This window comes from Etheostoma spectabile, chromosome 13, assembly GCF_008692095.1.
Source record: "Etheostoma spectabile isolate EspeVRDwgs_2016 chromosome 13, UIUC_Espe_1.0, whole genome shotgun sequence".
Taxonomy (NCBI): Eukaryota; Metazoa; Chordata; class Actinopteri; order Perciformes; family Percidae; genus Etheostoma; species Etheostoma spectabile.
Genome location: NC_045745.1, coordinates 1,974,495 through 1,994,251, shown reverse-complemented (window position 1 = coordinate 1,994,251; position 19,757 = coordinate 1,974,495). Strand labels below are relative to the sequence as shown.

Sequence of the window (19,757 nt, the reverse complement as noted above, 5' to 3'; positions counted from 1 at the left end):
CGACATTTGTCACTTTTCCCGGCCTTTCTTGTTGTTTTTTTCCACATATTTTGTCATTTTTTACGATGTTTTTTACGATGTTTTTTTAGCGCTTTATTGATGTTTTCGTAGATGTTTTTCTGAAGGTTATCCAGAAATTTTGGACACTTTTTTCAACATTCAAATACAATAAGATTTAATAAAAACCCCAAATTCAATGACAGTATGAACTGAGCCTTTACTTTACTTGTGAAGAACCATCCATGTTATTTTTTTGACAATTTGGCAGAGAGAAAACCCAAATGTGTGTTAAAGAAACTTGTTGGAAATGGATCAGATTTGACCCGAGGACAACAGGAGGGTTAAACAAATATGACAAAGTGAGAACGAGCCACTATGCAATGAAGCAACAAAGCCAATAAAGTGAGAGTGTGCAATACTGCATGAATGATGGAAGAGCGTTAACACATGCAGTGATTGGACAAGACCTCAGACAGCAGTTCTTTAAAGGCAGCGTTAGGGATGAACGTGTTCTCCCCCCCTTCCTATATCTACGCAAACTGTTTCATAAGAGAAGCGGCACTGCATCAAGGGCTTAGCTCCACCCACGACAGTTGTGATTGGTTTACAGAAATAAAAATAAAAAAAGATGTTTTTTTGCTCCCTATAGCAGTCTGTTAACTCATGCAGCCAGACCATACTCCAGCACTGATAAGGAGGTCTGGCAATGAGAGACGGCTGATTGGTTAATACAGAAAATACCAAAGCTTGGCCTGAATGGACACCAATATGATGATATTACCAGCAAATTTAGCTAGTGATTACTTTTTGTGTGCATCAGCAGTGGGAACAATAAATTGCATTACAAAATGACATGGAGCTGAAAAAAAAGCATGCTGATAGGGATTTTAATATAAAACTGGAACATTCATGAAACGGAACTGGGATAACAGTGCTCATGTAAAATTAACCCTTGTGTTGTCTTCCCGTCCAAATTAAAAAATATCAACAACTTTAACTTTTTCTTACGGTTTTGTCCCTTTTTTCAATGGTTGTACATATCTCTATGGACTCTCCCTAATCTCACATACAATTTTTGATAAATTGAAATGAAATGAAAACATTGTTTCTCTGTAGATGAAGATGCTTTTCTTTTCACCCAAGCGTTTCTACCATCAATTAGACAGCCCTTACTGAATATCTTATCTTATGTTTTGAGCGCATTGGTGTATTGTGGGTAATTATACCTTCCTTGTTTTCTTTCGTGACATGTTTATTTATTGCTTTGACTAGATAAACAACTCATCTCTGGTGCCAAGCAGGTGTGGCAGCGGCGTACTTGAGGGAACACGTTAAATGAAGATATCTGTTGTGGTTTGTGTACCAACGAGGAAACCAGCAGCAAATAACGCCATCCACCATCACTCACTGCCCTAAAACCAATGTGCAAGCACATTTCAGCTCGGTGGCTTGGGCTCCTCGCTCTGTCAGCTCCCTTATCTTAAAATAAAGATCCCTCGCAACCCCTCTGTATGCAAGAAATTTAAGCCAAAACATGGATGGATCATGATGTTTAGCTATTCCAAAAAGCAGGTTCATGCTTGTATTCACCTGTCAACAGTGGGCTGAAGCGTTTAAATCATCAGCCGTATGCAGAGGCAGATAATGTGGAAGTTCAGAGAGTGCCGACTAAATAATTTCAGCGGATTAGCTTCCTGACTGTCATCTCTGCCGTGCCCCGGCCAGGCATTCAGCGGCATGCCGACTACCCGGACAAACAATAACCTCTGACTTTTCAAAGAGATAGCCGTAACTGTCGTTTCCCTCTTTAAACTGTTCCAAAATGTCCACACAGCAGACTGCATCACAGTATTGTAGTACTCAAAATCAGTCTTGGTCTCCCACCCATTTCCCATCCCCCTTAAAGGAAAATTCCGGTGGATTCCAAAACGTAGCTCTGTTGTTTGTAAATGTGGAGGTCTATCAGTAGAGAGAAAAACTAGCCAATTGGTGCTGCCTACTCCGTGTTGTCCTCCTGCTAGCGTTAGCACTCAACAAGCTCAAACAGGGCAAGTTTTAAATGTGTTTTTAGTCTCTAAACATGTTCAAAATGTCATTAAAAGTACCCACCCATGTGCAGTGATTCCTTCTGAGTGAACACAGTGAATATGACTGCAGTAGATGTGACTTAAAGTCATAAAAGTTGTGTTAATTCAGCTCTGTGTAGTTCCTGTGTTGATATTGCAAGGAGTGCTTTGGGACCGTCTACAAACTACAACACCGAAAAGAGATAAAAAATATTTTCAAAAATAAGCATATGGTTATTTAAAAGTAAGTGCTGTAGTACAACTAGAAGGGGAGACAAGTTATAATTGAGGTACTGTAAATTGATAGCCCACATATTTCTGTTTTATCTCTTTTCTCTGTAGTAGTTTGTAGACGGTCCCTAAGCTCTCTAACTGCCTCTCAAAACAGGAACTAAACAGATCTGAATTAGCAGAACTTTCATGCCTTTCTTTCAAATCTCCAGCAGTCAGATTCACTGTGTTCACTCGGAAGGAATCACTGCACATGGGGAGGCACATTTAATGACATTTTGAACATGTTAAGAGGCTAAAGACACATTTAAAACTTCCCCTGTTTAAGCCCGTTGGGTGCCAACGCTAGCAGGAGGATTACACGATGTAGACAGCACCGATTGGTTTTGGTTTTTCTCTCTTATGACAGACCTCCAAATTTACAAACAACAGAGCTACGTGTTGGAATTGACCGGAGTTCTCTTTTAACATGCACTCCCAAAGTAAATGGGAGAAAAAGATAAGACGCTCTGGCTGTTGTTGAGTTATAAAAAGTGAAAAACAATGTTCCATATCAAGCTGTTTAGTTATCATTGACTCTAAAGAAATGATTCGGTCAAGTCTGGCATTTAACATATAGACATGAACCGATTGCTTCACACCAGGAAGTAACATTCTGCCTCCTACCACCTGATCTTTTAGACTAGGCTAAGACAATAGAATGTTGATTAACTGTAAATTTGTTATAATTTCTCATTTACATGATAGAACCTTTTGATCTGTGACTGAAAATGACCCAAAAGGGACCGAGTTTACAGCCATGTCCTTCGTCATTGGACAGTGAAGATGCAACATGTCCAACACGTTACCGTGCCAAAGGCGGACCAATGAGAATGGGTTTGAATGCACCAGGTGAAAAGGAACCGCCCCCAAGTGCAGGGAATACATGTGTGTCATTTAGAAATATTCAGGACTGGTCTCATGTGACTCCATCAGGGAGAAGCATGGCTCAAGTCCGCTGTCAGCTGCAGCGTTATTATGTTTCGTGTCTTATTGTCTTTGTCTTATCATCTCCGTCATGCTGTTTCATTAAACCATTTTGTTAATTTGCCATTGGACCCTCAGCCTCTCTTTGTCCTCATCAAATCAAAGATTTGTGTTTTTTCCCACACCGTCTGGGAGACGTCAGCCAAATCCTCGGTAATAGCATTTCATGTATTACATTTTGTTTGTTATATTTTTAAAAGGGAGACATGGCAGTGTCGATTCTGCAATGAAAGCTTAACGCTAACGGACCCAGCTGGGTCCACCTAAAATATTTATTTGCACTTAGTATCTTTTCACCCCTCACCCGATGGGATTAAGCCAATACTAGCTATGCATATTAGCTAGCTGTGTACTGTACATACTGTATGGGCTCTAGTTTGTTGTTAGAGAGTTGTTTGGTCTGGTCTTGTCTCAGTCTGGATACGCTCTGGTCTTGGTGGTGATTTGGTTTCGGTTTAGAGTGGTCTTGACAATAACACTGCTGTATCGAAAAACAAGCAACAAAAACACAAAGATGCATCTGCTGACTGCTGATGAAATTAATTGTATTTCATTTGCACAGTCACTACAATTAAAACTCTCATTGTTAAGAGCTAGGATGGAGCAGTAAACAAAGCACTTAGTTTACTTACCGCGGAAGGGGAAAACAACCCCCCCCCCCCCCCCCCCCCCCCCCCCCCCCCCCCCCCCCCCCGCACCCCCGTGTGCAGGACAAAAGCAATATCCCCCTGGGAATATTTGTGCAAACACAGCCAACAACACCCGCTCCATCATCCCTTCTCCATAGCGGGAACCAAGACAGCAGCTAGTGTTGTGATATGAAAGTCACACGTGTAAAAGTGGGAGTGTGTGCAGACAATAAGCCAGATTGCTCGCTCAAGCAAAATCATGCCACGCTCTCCCTCTATCCTGAGCTATCAGTGAGACATGTACTGTAAGCAAGATTGCGATAAGAATCACTCCATCTGTTTTTTTTTTGTTTATGATATATTGCTGCCCAGTACTTTCTCGGGTATTGACTCCATTTGCTGCTAGCAGTCCATCGGGCACAAGTCTCTCATTGGCAGCTCTAGCTCCACAGCGCTGTGGAGTAAGGTCTGGCTACACCACAGATGCATTCTGGGATAGGAGTAAAACTACTCTGGGTTGTTTGCATTTCTTTAAGCCAATCACAGTCGTCTTGGGTGGCGCTAATCTAGGGTGACCAGACGTCCCCGGTTTCCGGGGACAGTCCGCGATTTTGGTGACCTGTCCCCGGCTGGATCTGTCCCCGGAAATGTCCCCGGTGTCACTGGGACTGACAGACCCAAAATTGGAATGAAAGAAACTCTGACCAAACGGAGCCGATCGAGCAGCGCTGCTCAGAGCTCAGAGATGTTTTAGAAAGTCGTATTTTACGATGCTAAACATACTGATTATTTACATGGAGTCTGGTGGGTTTAGCAAAAAAAATGTTGCGGTCTTATATTTTTAAAAAAAAGATCTTAATCTTTAACAGAAAGGTCAGCCTCCTTAGCAATCCTTTCCATAATGTTATCAGACACTTAGAATATTAATCTTAGTCTGTCAACTGCAAAACGAGCACTATTATGAACGTAAATACAAGCTGGACAATTTCCTTATTTCCATTACTTCCATTGTTGCTTCTCTGCTGCCGACTGCAGCGATCTCGTTACATACTGCATCAATGTCAAAGGAAAATCTTTCCCCAATACTTTATATTGTATCCGATACTCAGCTCTAGGTCTAGTGTCCCCGTTTTAAGTTTCACAAAAATTAAAAACATGACGTGTTTTGGAGGTATATACCCTTCTGAGCTGAAAATGTCCCCGGATTTTGTCTGAGAAATCTGGTCACCTTACGCTAATCTCTGGACTCAGCGACGGTGGCTCTGCTAAATAGTCTCAGGAGGAACTTGTTCTGGTGGAACCCCACAAAAGAAAACTCCACATAGACATTAAATGAAGTTATATGTTGACACATTATAGTAAGATGAGCTATTTAAATTAGCTAATACATGGTTACACCTCACTGTCTCTTACCAGTGTATCTCTGTGTGTTCTTCTTCCACAGAAATCCCACCAATCAGTCCCAAACATCCCAGTTAGAGAGCACATGCCCTATACATATTCTTTGTAAATCTTTACAATCATTCCCTTAAAGAACAAAGTAGGCTTGTCAAAACGTTCTACAAACGTTGCCATTTTCAGCGTGTAGCTCGCTAGCTTGATGTTTGTTGTAGTGTCCCGAAGCGAAGGGATTTTGAAATTAGCAACACACAGAGAGAGGAAGTTGAGTAACATCCAGCGCGATGTCAGGCAATTATCCTGGGAATGTAATACTAGTGGAGCACAGAGCCAGGCTCCAGCCTGCTACGTCTACTATTTGAGTAGGAGGGGATCATTCATATGAATTCAGTGGATGTAACTAATGCTGTCAGACAATATGGAAATAAATGCTACCTCTGCTTTGAACATGTACATTTTATGCTTCTCCACTTATCTCTTCTGAAACCAACATGTATGGCCGTGGGTGAATGCAAATGGCAGTGGCACTCAAAATGTCTCCTTATAAAATGGATATGCAGTTTGTTGTGTTTCACATACCACAGGACACGACGGAAAAAGAAGAAAAAAGAGTCAATGCGAATGGAAGCATGTGACAAGGACACACCTAAGTGTCCACACCGACACACAATTAATATTTCGGCAGCTCTCACGTCGCCGCCATTCGCACGCCAATCAGCGAACCGCCTGGCAATTAAAGGCAGAACAACCAAGCTAAAGCTAATTTGATGGGAGATGGAAGGAGGGAGAGCCCAGAATGGAGATGGATGGAGGGAGAGTAGGGGGTGGTGTGGAGCTGCAGACAGAGGATGGAGTGGGTTGTGTAGGAGATACAATGTGCAGAGATAGCAAGAGAAAGAGATGGATAGTAGGAGAAAGGGAAATTGTCAGAGACACTGGACTGGATATATGTTGAGCCGAGACAATATAGACCCCTGGCAGATGTTTAAAGAGCTTACTAATGGAAGACTGGGGCCTCCGTAACAATGAGACTTACAAGTATTGTCAAATTCATCTGATTAAACCAAGGATGCTATAATTGCTCTCAGTACCATGGAAATAATTCTGTGATTTGCTTTTCTTTCCCTCCCACGTCTTTCTTTGTCTTCACTGTTAGTTAATTACTATCTAATACAAAACAGAAAGGCCATGGGCAAGTCCCAAAAGGGAGAGCTTCAGCCAGCTATTGCTTCTGACAATATATTTCTTTTAAATATGATAAACGTATAGCAAATTTGAGAGGACTATTATTTTTTTGGATCAGTTTTCTGTGATGAGTAATTTTATTTTTTAGGAATGGCAAAATCAGTGATCCCTTTTTAAAAAAAAATGTATCATCCTTTTAAAATGTGAATGCATGTAGGCTTGTTTCATTGTCCGAATCCTTTAATGTGACTTAGTGCTGCATGATCACAGAGAATAAATGTGGCAGTAAATTAACCGGCGTTGTTCCTCGACCAACAGAAATATCAACAGAGCAATTATGCATGAGTTACAGATAGAAAATGGCCGAAAGAAAGAGGCATCCCCAGTGCGTTCAAAGCAAAAGCCACAATTATTATAACCAGTGTCTTTGTCTATACACCGATAAACATCACTTTGGCCTTTCGTCAGAGTGCTCCAGTGGAAATAATTCACACTGCAGCAAATCCAACCAAATTAACTTATTAACATGTTGAATGTTTGCAAATTGAATTATAATGGTGTCAGGTAGTTTGCATTTTGCTACCTTCTAAGCCTGTGTCCAGAAGGAGCTAAACATAATTATTTCATTTAGTAGACAATTTATGTGGGGTGGTGATGTGCGGTGGATGTGACACACGCCTTTGGTGTGGGAGACCCAGCTTTGATTCCACTGTGATACATCAACCAATGTGTCCCTGAGCAAGACACCTACCCCCTAGTTGATCCAGAGGCGTGCAACCTTTGATATTGGTTTTCAGCTAAATTACACGTAATGTAGTGTAATTTTATGTATCTTATCCTAATTAGCTTAATATACCAGATGTGTTTGCCTAAAATGATCCATGTAGGCTTCTTACACTGAGAATTGTGAACAGAAATACAAAAATTCTAGTTTCAATACAGGCTTACCAGTTTGGTTAAACGTGTCTAAATAAGAGTGACATGACACTGTCATGGACATGTCATAAACGTTATAAACAAATCATAAAGATTTATGACATAATGCTTCTTTAGTTAAGAAAAATCGGTTTTGTCATTACAAGTTATGGTTAGGGTTATGGTTGGGTTCATGTTTCATGACTGTGTCATGACAGTGTCATGTCACTCTTATGTAGATACCTTTGAGTAATGTGTTACCAATTGTACTGTATGCAGTGCAACACAGCCATCTGGCATCCCAGTGGACTGAAACACATTATCAGAATAATGTCCATTATATATTTTAAATCTTTGAAATACTTGGTTGCAGTGTCTTTTGCATCATGCTTTCTATACTTATATTTGCATATGTAGTGCTACATGTGTTCTTCTTTTGGTTTGTGCAATCAGATTACTTCACTTAACTCTAGACAATGAACAGAACTGGCTGTCATCAGTCTTTTTCTCCAGAAATTCAAAAACAAGTGGTTCAAATGAAAAAAACACACTGCAAAGTCTTTGGATATCTCAGCAACTTTCCATCTAATACCGTCATCAGGTCAAAATGTCAAGTTTGTCCACTTTATTCTGTTGTGGCAAATACTTACAAAACTAATGAGATTCCCATCTGACTGAGCTGCCCTTTGTGCTATTTAGCAAATGTTAGCATGCTAACTAAGATGGTAAACATGGAAAACATTATGCATGTTAAAAATCAGCATGTTGAGCATTCGAGCATGATGATGTTCAGAGATGGCAAAAGTACTCACTGCCCGTACTCAAGTAGAAGTATAGACACTTGAACTGTAACAATAAATGAAGTTAGTGAATTAGGTTTTAATATGAAGCTATACATGTAGATATTGTATCAGCTAGTATTAGATTATTTTCAAGTAAAGTGTACGATAAAGAGAACCAATGCATGGTTATTGTTAGCAGCAGAACAAATGTAACTGACCTTTAATGTAAACGTAATAAAGTTACTGAAACAAATAAGAAACAGCTTCTGATAACAAGAAAAGATGCATTTACAGGTTTATAGAGTCTCCCCCTGCTGGAGATCAGATAGAATGCAGGTTTAAGGAGTCTCTCCCTGCTGGAGATCAGATAGAATGCAGGTTTAAGAAGTCTCCTCCTGCTGGAATTCAGATAGAATGCAGGTTTAAGGAGTCTCCTCCTGCTGGAATTCAGATAGAATGCAGGTTTAAGGAGTCTCCCCCTGCAGGAATTCCGATAGAATGCAGGTTTAAGGAGTCTCCCCCTGCAGGAATTCCGATAGAATGCAGGTTTAAGGAGTCTCCACCTGCAGGAATTCCGATAGAATGCAGGTTTAAACCAATTCTGCATTTGCAGTACTTCACCAGAAGCTTTGTCCACTAATATTAACAGTCTATGATTGCAGCCCCACAAATGAAACAATGTATCACAGTGACTAATGAATCAAGATGGACTGTCTCCCATTCAGTCATATAACGAAGTGGATGAGACAATGAAGACACAGTTACCGGGGGAACTAATGTTGTTGTAACTGAACCACAAATCAAAACCTTCGTTGTAGGTGTGTGTGGCGAGGCTCCTGGTAACCCATTGCGTTGAGTATAAATCCAGTTTAAAGCTTTGACAGACAACATCCCGCTGATTTATTCATTTCTTCATCTAAAATGTGAAAGGCTCAATATCACTAGTGGTAAGCGACAAAATATGTTTTTATTTTTTTGGCAAATTGCATGACCAACTCTTTGAAATGAAGTCATGGCTGAGGGCCTGATGATAATAAGACCTGGTGGGGGGGATGCTACCCACTTGATCCGCTGCAGCTCTGTAGGTGCAGCACTGAGTTCAGCAGTGGGAAGCTATTTGGACAGGGCTTAAGTGGAAGACTTTCATGCATTTCTCAAGTTAAATTAACTCCTCTCTACTCACATGACATGCTGTGTTTCCCACACAACAACCAATGACCTTCATTATCTTGAAAGCTGTAATTAGGCAACTTAAAAGCACCATTAATCTACTCTAAGTTGCCCCAGTCAGATGCTTGTACAGATTGATAGCTCTTTGGCTTCCCTCTTGAAGAACACGAATATAGAGTGGCACATGTTTGAGTGTATTTTTATTAACACAACTTATTTTTTCCCCCTATCACATAGTTCTTTCCCGCAAAATATGCTTCAGTTTGGCTGCGGGCTTAGCAGGATTTGCAACAGAGCCAGGGTGAATATTTAAAATAGACACTGTGCACTGGTACTCGTTGCACAGTTAGTGCAGAAGGTTTTAATTGGTAAGATATTTACTTGTTTGTTGTAGCTTTGAATAAAGATCAGCAGCCGGGCTTGAGTGCTGTGGTGGCAGTTGTGACCTCTGGACCTCTTAAAAATGTATTATTGTGATTGCAAAACTTTTGCTTGTGAATACAAACTTTTCTTTGCAAATTCAAACATTTTTGAGAGGAAAGTGCCTTTTTTGGCTCGCCCAGTAACCCGGGTGGAGCTTATCCACTTCCTCTTGACAACAAGAGAGGTTGATCGACTCGCTAAAGGAAGAAGTGCCTGGTGGAGTGGAAATCTGCACTTAAATAACCAATGACCCATGCAGATTATAAATGAGCTATGGGCTAAATGAAAGGATTTTTCAACACAAGGCAGGTTGGGAAAGTGCTCAGATACCCATGTATAAATCATTATAAAGTTCCATAAAGGCATGGAAACATGCAGGATGAGGAATGTGGAGCATCTCATTGAGAACCATGGGAAAAGGCAATGCAAGATGATGAGGTTTTTCGTAACCTAATCACCAAAAACTGTGACTTATCTTTCGCAAACGCATGTGTTCTGAGCCAGGCAGTGAGTAGGGATGTGCTAGCAAACCGGCGGCTTACAGGCGGTACTGAGCTGTGGATGTGTGATTTCAGCAGGCTGAGGTTTGCCCTCCCCTCTGCCCCTCCTTCTCAGAGCCCAATCCTTGATCCACATACAAACAAATTTGCATTTCCTCATGCAAGGTTAGGAATAAGCTTTTGATACAAGAGCTGGCAGTACTTAAGAACTGGCATGACACAAATACATCTTAATTCTATATTTTAGTGTAGCTTGAAGATGTAAAGTGGCGTGTGTTTGAATTACCTGTGCACACTGGAGTGAAGCTGACCTTTACTTCCAACTGCCACGGGACAAGAAGGTTATGCAAAGCTTTTCTCAAAAGTATATATTTGTCCTCATAGAGGTTACTAATTGTAAAACTCCCAGATCGCATCGTTAAAGAGTGAACTTAAACCCCACATTTTCCGTCTAGAAATGGAGGGACACAGGCAATGTCACAAAAGGCGAAATCTCCCTGCTACGTAAAATCAGCCCCAACATAAAACAGGGATAAAACACGGACCGGCAAATTTATAAAAGGATTGCAGGGCTGTTGCGAATGCTAAACCTGCACACACAAGACAGAGAAACAGAGTAATTCTCCAAAACTCCTCCAAAAAAGGGTGAAATACACGCCGAGCAGCAAAAAAATGCCGTTTACCACGATATTTGTGTTCATGTGTTCTTCAGACGGGAAGAAATAACATAGGTCAACTTGTCATAGCAGTGACAGGAGTCTCAGGAGAATCAAACAGCTGGAGCTTGCATGAGCTTGGAGTGGCTGCCACAGCTTTCCGTAGACATTTCATGGCAGCTCAACGCACTGTGAATTGGATCATAGTAGCTGCAGGTCAGTGATAGGCTCTATGAGTGGTATTGAGGGAGAAAAATACTCTATACGAGTCTGTAAATTGTGATAACCTTCCATAGGCTAAGGCGTTCCAATAAAAGTGCTTCCAAAAGTACTTCTACGTACTACATGTCTGTAGTAGTATGTATAGTACATGTATACATACATGCAATTTCAGGCCTGCATAGTGTTGGTAGGCAGAACTGCGTCTTCCCATTCCCAGCACTAGTAAGTAAAGTGTATTTATAAAGCACTTACCACAGACAGAGTCACAAAGTGCTTCACGGGCCAAATAAACAAATACATTATAAAAAAAACAATAACCATAAAATAATTTTTATGGTTCACAAAGCTTCATGAAGCCTTATTTGGGATCGCTCTTTAGCACCAGTTTAGTAGTCATACGCCAAGACGTTCCTTCCATTTCTAAAGCTGCTTCTCTGCAGCTGACACCTAATACTAGAGTTGTACTTGCAACAAAAAAGCACAGTCTATGTGAAGATTCCATAAAAATGTAAGCATTCTTTGTATACTGTACATGCATTGCATGTTGGGACAGTTCAAACTTTTCCAGGTATGCAAAAGTTGGTACCTCTAGCACATATTCATGACTCTATGTGAACCATTTCATCCAAAGCTGCCATGAGTGGTGCTAAGTGAATGTCCATTAAAAAGACTTGAATTATGTTTTTCATGAATTATAATGTGCATGCCACCTATAATTGAATGAAAACACTTTCACGTAGTAGAGGTTTAACCTTGCGTTATGTGATCTTTTGAGCTGTTTGATATTGGTGATAAATCATCCGGTTCACTGCGTCTACAGTTCCTGCTATTGTGGAAGGTCACAACCGCACAGACTGTGCCTTGATCAAGTCTCCATTTCAGAGGTGTTTAAATGTCTTTCAGGCAAGACAAACACATACACCCAATACACATTCAAACACATGCCTCAGTTGATGGTGCAAGAAAGAGTACTTCCAGTAGTTCCTCTTATAATTCTGATTCATCATACCTCGGGTCTTCTCCCTTTGGTAATTGGCCTAACTGATCTGATAATGTGCAACCTGTTTTCACTCTGAATGTCTAAATAGACGTTTGGACAGTGGCTGTCAGTGGCTGTCCATGGCTATCCGCGTGACAAACAAAGCACGCTTTGGTGTGTGTGTGGAACGTACCGGGGAGAGCATCTAGATGAGGTTTAGCGAGTAGTATGTGAGGGGGAAATTCTGCGTAGGGAGGTTGGTCGGGGTGGTGGATGGGTCAAACACAGGACTTTCACCCAAGAGAGCAGTTTGTGTCCCGTGTGTGTCCTCAGTCCCGTCATTGCCGCATGTCAAGGAACCATAAGCCCACCCACAAGCTTTTCCTTAACCTAACAGCGTCAAAAGGGACGCCAGTAGTCCCGACCAAGCAGGTTTAGGTAAAGCGTGTTATGTGATGCTAAAGGTCTCCTGAAGCCGCCAAGCGTTATGCGTTATGTAATCTAAATATGATGCTCACCCAAATCTTGTTGTTTTGCAAGTTCAGTCTATCTGTCTCTGGGAAATAGGCTAAGTTGTGTGTTGAGCCCCTGTACCCTATTTCCAAAGGAAACGGTCCCAGAACACAACATTGCCTTATCTACCTAGACTCCCTCAATCTCTAGTGGCACATATAAATTCATATTTATAACGCTGGACATGTTTGGTGTTGGATTATGGCTAAATAGATTATGTAGTCCCTTGACCTTTGACCTAGGAATCACCTGAGTTTTCCCCTTGTCTCATCCTAGCATCTTTTTTCTGGAAATTCCAGCCCAGTGGTTCAAAATCCAATGTCACTAAGAGAAATGCTTAATGCTTAAACACTAACAGTGATCCTTTAACCATTATCTCTTCAACCATTAGCACTTGTAGCCAATGGATTTAGCATGTGTGCCAAACCGAATGCCATCTCTGCTTTGCAACATTTCTGCAAGAATTGTGTGTAAAATGTTTTTCTGGTGTGGTGTAAGGTTTGTGGTAAGTGTATGGAGTTTTGAAAAAAAGAAAAATCATTTCAAAGACAATGCCTTTGCTGTCAGAAAAAAAAAAAAAACTTTAAGAGAGCTGGTTATGGCGTTTGTGCTTTTCCATAGACCGACATTATGAAAGAGATGTCTGTAACGCTTTTGACAGGACAACTTTGACAGCAAGCAGGGTAAATGATTCCTCTATTTATAATTCATAAAGGTTTTATAGTCACAAAACTCTCCCAGAGCCAAAAATAACGAATGCTTAAAGGGTGTCACGTCATCCCCATGCAAAGTCTAGGGACCAAGAAGAAATGTGCAGTCGGGGTCAGCAGGAGAAACAGTAATGAGCACAACATGCAGAGCGCTGAAGCCAACCCTGAAGCTAAAAAAACTTCTTTGACTTATGTGCACAGCGAGCAATTTTTATTAAAGTGACTGGGAGGCATATTTTAGACCAGTGTCCAGTTCCTACTATGCATCCATGGGTCACCCATGTCAATGTCCAATATTTTGTCGATGTATTTACCCAGCCTGACCTCCTTCCTCTGCAGATTATGTTGCTCTATAATAAAATCCTATTATTTCCTCTACAAATGGGTTTTGAATCTTTCTGATACCATATAGGGCTAAACTCAAACTGTACATGTTAGGGTGTCAGTCAAATCATAACAAACGTTACCTTGAGACACTTTATAGATAAAGTAGGTCTAGACCACACTCTATAATTTACAAAGCCCCAACAATTCTAGCACTTCCCTCAAGGAAAAACAAGCGGTGTGGCGAGGAAAAACTCCCTTTTAGAAAGAAATCTCAGACTGACTCAGGCTCTTGGTAGACGTGTCCGACGGTGCCACTTTGGGGTGTGATGCACAGAAGCAATAATAGTCACATTATAGATAATGGAACAGTGCCAAACAAATGATAGTCGTAGTAGTTCATGTCATAGCAGGGCGCTACACTAAAGGCGTTACGCTGAAGGAAACCTTGAACATCCATAACAATAGCAAACGGTGGTTAATGGTTAGCACTTCTGCCTCACAGGAAGAAGATTCTTGGATGGAGTCCAGGTTTTTCTGGGCCTTTCTGTGTGGAGTTTGCATGTTCTCTCCGTGTTTGCGTGGGTTTCCTCTGGGTGCTCCAGTTTCTTCCCACCATAGGTAGGACTACAGTTGAAAAATAGCTGATTTGCTAACACTGGTGCATTTACAGAAATGTCAATTAATGTGCATTGTCCTAATCAAATGAATAAACAAAATAAAGGCACCTGCCCAAGTCTTTTATGCAAGTGGAGTGAGAATGTGTTGACATATCTGAGATTGGGCTATAGTCTGTGGATCAAGCAACCATCAGACCATCCGTTGCATGGCTAAAAACCTCACAATCAATGAATTTTTTTTTAATTTAGATCCCATTTCTCAACTTATTTTTCATCTCAACTGAATGACATCAGTCATGACTGGCTGCAGCATATTCTATACGTGTTTACATGCGTCTGGCATGTAAAGAGAGCGAAGTGGAGAATATAGGGGACAGTTGAGATGCTCCACATGATGAACACCGGCAACTTAACATCAATTCTACTGGCTTTTCTTTTGAGTTGATCCATTCACACACCCAAATGATCAAAAGCACCATTTCATAATTTCAGTTTTGCCTCTAAATTTGGTAAATCATTGACAGTTGTCACTGTAACTATCACTGACATTGGTTTCTGAACATATTTTAGGCAATACTGTTTTATTGTATGTTAATCACTACCCATTGCAGATAGGTCCAGTTAGTTCACAGGATTTTATTTTTTATTTTTTTCATTTTATTTGTTTATTGGAAAAGGGGACAATGTACACTGATCAAGATTTGAAGCAAATGTAAGCGTACCCGAGTTAGCCACAGGCTAGTTTTCATCGGCAGTCCCCATTTCTTAGAACATCTTGCCCAGCAGACAGTAAGTCAATTAGACATAGGGATACATTTTGGGGGATACATTTTGTCCCCACTGGGGATAAAAATAATTCAGCAGAGGGAGGGATATGTAGACCAGAAAGGGGGAAACCCCACATATCACCCCAGCGTATCACACCCTGTGTGTATGTATGTGTGTATTTGCTTGAGAGAGAGAGAGAAAGAGAGAGAAGAGGTGAAGTGCAAGTGGAAGGTGGACCATTGCCTGCAATGTTTGCCTGCACTGTTTCTGTAAGATAATTATAACTTAGTAAAGTCAATGAAAATTGTATGCTATAACTGTAATATAACTGTGCGGACGACACACAAATTTACATAACCTTATCGCCAGGGGACTATAGTCCAATACAAAAACTGACTAAGTGCATCGAACAAATTAACGGCTGGATGTGCCAGAACTTTCTGAAATTAAATGAAGGAAAAACTGAGGTGGTTGTTTTTGGAGCAAGAGAGGAACGATTAAAAGTCTGCGCTCAGCTTCAAACAACAATGTTAAAAACAACAGACAAAGCCAGAATTCTTGGTGTAGTCATGGACTCAGACCTGAACTTTAACAGCCACATTAAGACAATTACAAAGTCAGCCTACTATCACCTTAAGATATATCAAGGGTTAAAGGACTTATGTGTCAACAGGATTTGGAAAAACTTGTCCATGCCTTTCTTCAGTAGACTTGACTACTGTAACGGGGGGCTTTACAGGTCTCCCTAAAAAATCAATCAGACAAGCGCAGCTGATTCAGAACGCTGCTGCTCGAGTCCTCACTAAGACCAAGAGACTGGATCACACACTCCAGTTCTGAAGTCTTTACACTGGTTCCTGTGTCTCAAAGAATTGATTTCAAAGGACTCTTGCTAGTTTATAATCACTTACGGTTTAGGCCAAAATATATTGCTGATCTGCTACTACACTATGAACCACCCAGACCTCTAGGTCATCTGGGACAGGTCTGCTTTCTGTCCCCAGAGTCAGAACTAAACAGGGTGAAGCAGCTTTCAGTTTCTATGCCTCATATCTGGAATAAACTCCCAGAAAACTGTAGATCCGCTGCTACTCTCAGTTCTTTTAAATCAAGGCTGAAGACCTTCTATTTGATGCTGCCTTTCTTTAAATGACTAATCATTTCTTTAAATTTCTTATGCTGCACTGTAAATTTATTCTTGTGTTTATGTTTCTTTGTTTTTAACTGTCTATTCATGTGTTTTAACGGTTTTAATGCTTGTGATTTTTAACTGTTTTTACTTGTGTTTTATCTGTTTAACTGATTTGTGTAAAGCACTTTGAATGCCTTGTTGCTGAAATGTGCTATACAAATAAAGCTGCCTTGCCTTGCCTTGCCTTGTAATATGTTCAAGCTAGGCCCTCAAAATTGTGGAAACTGGCCCATCAGAAATATCCAGCGTATACCTGTGTCTTCTAGAAAAGGATGTCGTAAATAGCTTCTCTCATCTCCTGCCTGACCCAGACAGCAGCTAACATGACGACATGTAGATTACTGTCCGTGCAACAGAGAAGATGAGCTTGGAGAAGATGAAATGCAGAGTAGCTTTGGGAGTTTAAGGTTACGGCCTGAGTGTGTAACAACATGGAATCATCTCTCAAGCCATTTCCACACCCTAACTTCATAAACTATTTCTATCTTACGACATCTCTGGTAACATATGTGATGTTTTTTGCCAAAACGTGCACAAATATAATTATTATTTCATTGTATTTATTAAAGGTAACACCTATTTTTGGAGTGAGTAATAGATACAAACGAAGCCAGTTCTTGTCGTGTTTTAAAATTATGTGTAAAATTATTTTTATATATTTACATAAGGCTTGACAATTTTCATCAGATCGATCAGATGTTATAACACAAGGTCCACACAGAGACTCATGAATCCCCTCTTTAGTAGTGTTACTTTATTTTTTATTTTTTGAAATAATCTGCAATTGATGCCACTTGGTGAGAAACAATTGGCATTTTGGTGTATTTTACCAGCACATAAAGGAAAACTACAAAAAGCATTTTCTGCAGAACATGCGTGTGACTGTTGAATAGCTGAATCGCTAAAGCTAACCTGGATTAATATCTTAAATCCATGAGAAAAAGTCAAAGTAGTGAGAATAGTTATAGATTGAAATATGAATAGAAAAATGTGAATGGTTTTAATTAGGATGAATTTCATCAACAAGTTGATTAACACCACTAATGTAAACTGGTGGTCTAAGTAAAGTTGTTTTTTTTAAAGCTAGGGCTAAAGCTAACCTGGATTGCTGGGTAAAATGTATAAGAAGAAGGTGTAGGAAATGTGAAAAAGTGCTAATTGTTTATTTAATATACATAAATGTCCCTAAAAAGTTGAATAACCTTTGTGTTGTCTTCTTGTCAAAATTGAAAATCAACAATTTTGTTGCCGCTTTTTAATGAATATTTTCAACTTTTTCTTACACTTTTTTCAATGTTTGTCACTTTTTTGATGTTTTCAACACCACGTAGCACTAACTTATTAACTTTAGTTTTACAACTATTTTTGGAATCAATGGTCAATTAACCTCATTTTTAGGAAATGATACCTAATGTTAGAGTTAGAAAAGCAGAAATTAGGAATTATTTTGACTAAAATTTAAAGAAATGGATCTTGATAATTAATCACAGACTGGAATATGTCAACTTTTATTCAATACTATTTCAAAACCACTTCGATTTCTTTCTCCAAATTCAATAAAATTGAATAAGACACCCCAAAATTAATGAAAGTAGAGATGTGTACTTGCCAAAGAGCGTTGTGTGGAATCAGTCACGTTATTTTGGGTAATTAAAAAGAACATTGATATAGGAAAACGGGTCAGTTTGACCCAAGGACAACATATTGTATGAAAGTTGTAGGTGTAGGCACAGCAGTGGCAAGTGTGCAGCATCCATTTAGCACACATCACGGCACCACAGTGTCATTTGTATAGTAGTAATGTAGTAGTTTATGTTAAGATAGCTGATTGGACAGGTGATACAACAGGGGACCTGAACAAATCCGGTTCTGCTCTCTCGAGCTAACATGGACGCCAGGCCAATCATTGCTTGTAAAGTAAACAGGGAGTAGTATTTTTTTCTTGAATATCACTGCAACGTTTCCATTTCTCAACCCATTTCATACACAGAATTTCTTAGCTCCAGTGGCGGCTTGTTATTACAGTAAAGGGCGCCGGGGCGCCACCCCAATCACAAGTCTAAAAAAAAAACAATTTATAGACCTAGTTGAACAACAAAATAATTTTGAAATTAAATTGTTTACTCATACGTTTTGTAGGCTACATCATGTTCAATGTGGTTTCATGGGCCAGCAACGCTGGATTACTGGAATGAATGTGTATGTACATCCTGTGTGTGTGGGTGTGAGGTGAATGTGAATGTCTGTCTGTCTGTGTGTGTGTGTGGGGGGTCTGTCTGTGTGTGTGTATGTGTGTGTGTGTGTGGGGGGGGGGTCTGTCTGTGTGTGTGTGTGTGTATGTGTGTGTGAGAGAGAGAGAGACTGTGTGTGTGTGGCTGTGTCTGTGTGTGTGAGAGACAGTGTGTGTGTGTGAGTGTGAGAGAGAGAGAGAGAGAGAAACACTGTGTGTGTGTGTGAGTGTGTGGTTGTGTGTGTGTGTGTGTTTGTGTGTGTGACTGTGTACATATGTGACTGTATCTGTGAGTGACTTTGTGTGACTGTGTGTGCGTGTGTTTGTGTGTGTGTGTGTGTGTAACTGTGTATTTGTGTGATTGTGTATGCATGTGACTGTGTGTATATGTGTGATTGTGTATGTGTGATTGTGTATGCATGTGACTGTGTGTATGTGTGATTTTGTATGTGTGTGACTATGTTTGTGTGTGTGTGTAAATGTATATGTTTGTGACTGTATATGTGTGTATGTGTATGACTGTGTCTGTGTGTGACTGCATGTGTACATGTGTGATTGTGTACGTGTGTGACTGTGTACATGTGTGATTTTGTAAGTGTGTGACTGTGTATGTGTGCAGCTGTTAAAGTGTGTGACTGTGTATATGTGTGACTGTGTACATGTGTGACTGTGTATGTTTGTGACTGTGCATGTGTGTTACTGTGTATGTGTGTGACTGTGTATATGTGTAATTGTGTATGTGTGTCACTGTGTACATGTGTGATTGTGTATGTGTGTGACTGGGTATATGTGTGATTTTGTATGTGTGTGATTGTGTATGTGTGTGACTGTGTATGTGTGTGACTCTGTACATGTGTGACTGTGTACATGTGTGATTGTGTAGGTGTGTGATTGTGTATGTGTGTGACTGTGTATGTGTGTGACTGTGTATGTGTGTGACTCTGTACATGTGTGACTGTGTACATGTGTGATTGTGTAAGTGTGTAACTGTGTACGTGTGTGACTGTGCATATGTGTGACTGTGTATGTGTGTGACTGTGTATGTGTGTGACTGTGTATGTGTGTGACTGTGTATGTGTGCCAAAACACTAATCAGTGAAGTATCCCTTTAAACATGCACTTCAATATTCAAAGGAACACCCAGCGCTTTCAAGGCGATTCACTTCATGGTGAAAAACACGTTCACCTAGGAAACGCTCATTCGCTCCTTGGGAATGT

At 40.3% G+C, this 19,757-nt stretch overlaps 1 protein-coding gene and 1 long non-coding RNA gene across 2 annotated transcripts in view; one reads left to right on the top strand and one right to left on the bottom strand.

Moving 5' to 3' along the window:
• Window positions 1–19,757, top strand: part of opcml (opioid binding protein/cell adhesion molecule-like) — a 408,666-nt gene that overhangs the window by 98,122 nt on the left and 290,787 nt on the right. The window lies entirely within an intron of this gene.
• On the bottom strand, window positions 4,819–17,644 carry LOC116700854 (uncharacterized). The gene is made up of 3 exons (XR_004334753.1): window positions 17,634–17,644; window positions 5,439–5,443; window positions 4,819–4,929 (listed from the first exon to the last, which is right to left on the bottom strand). It is a non-coding gene; the product is annotated as an uncharacterized LOC116700854 (long non-coding RNA).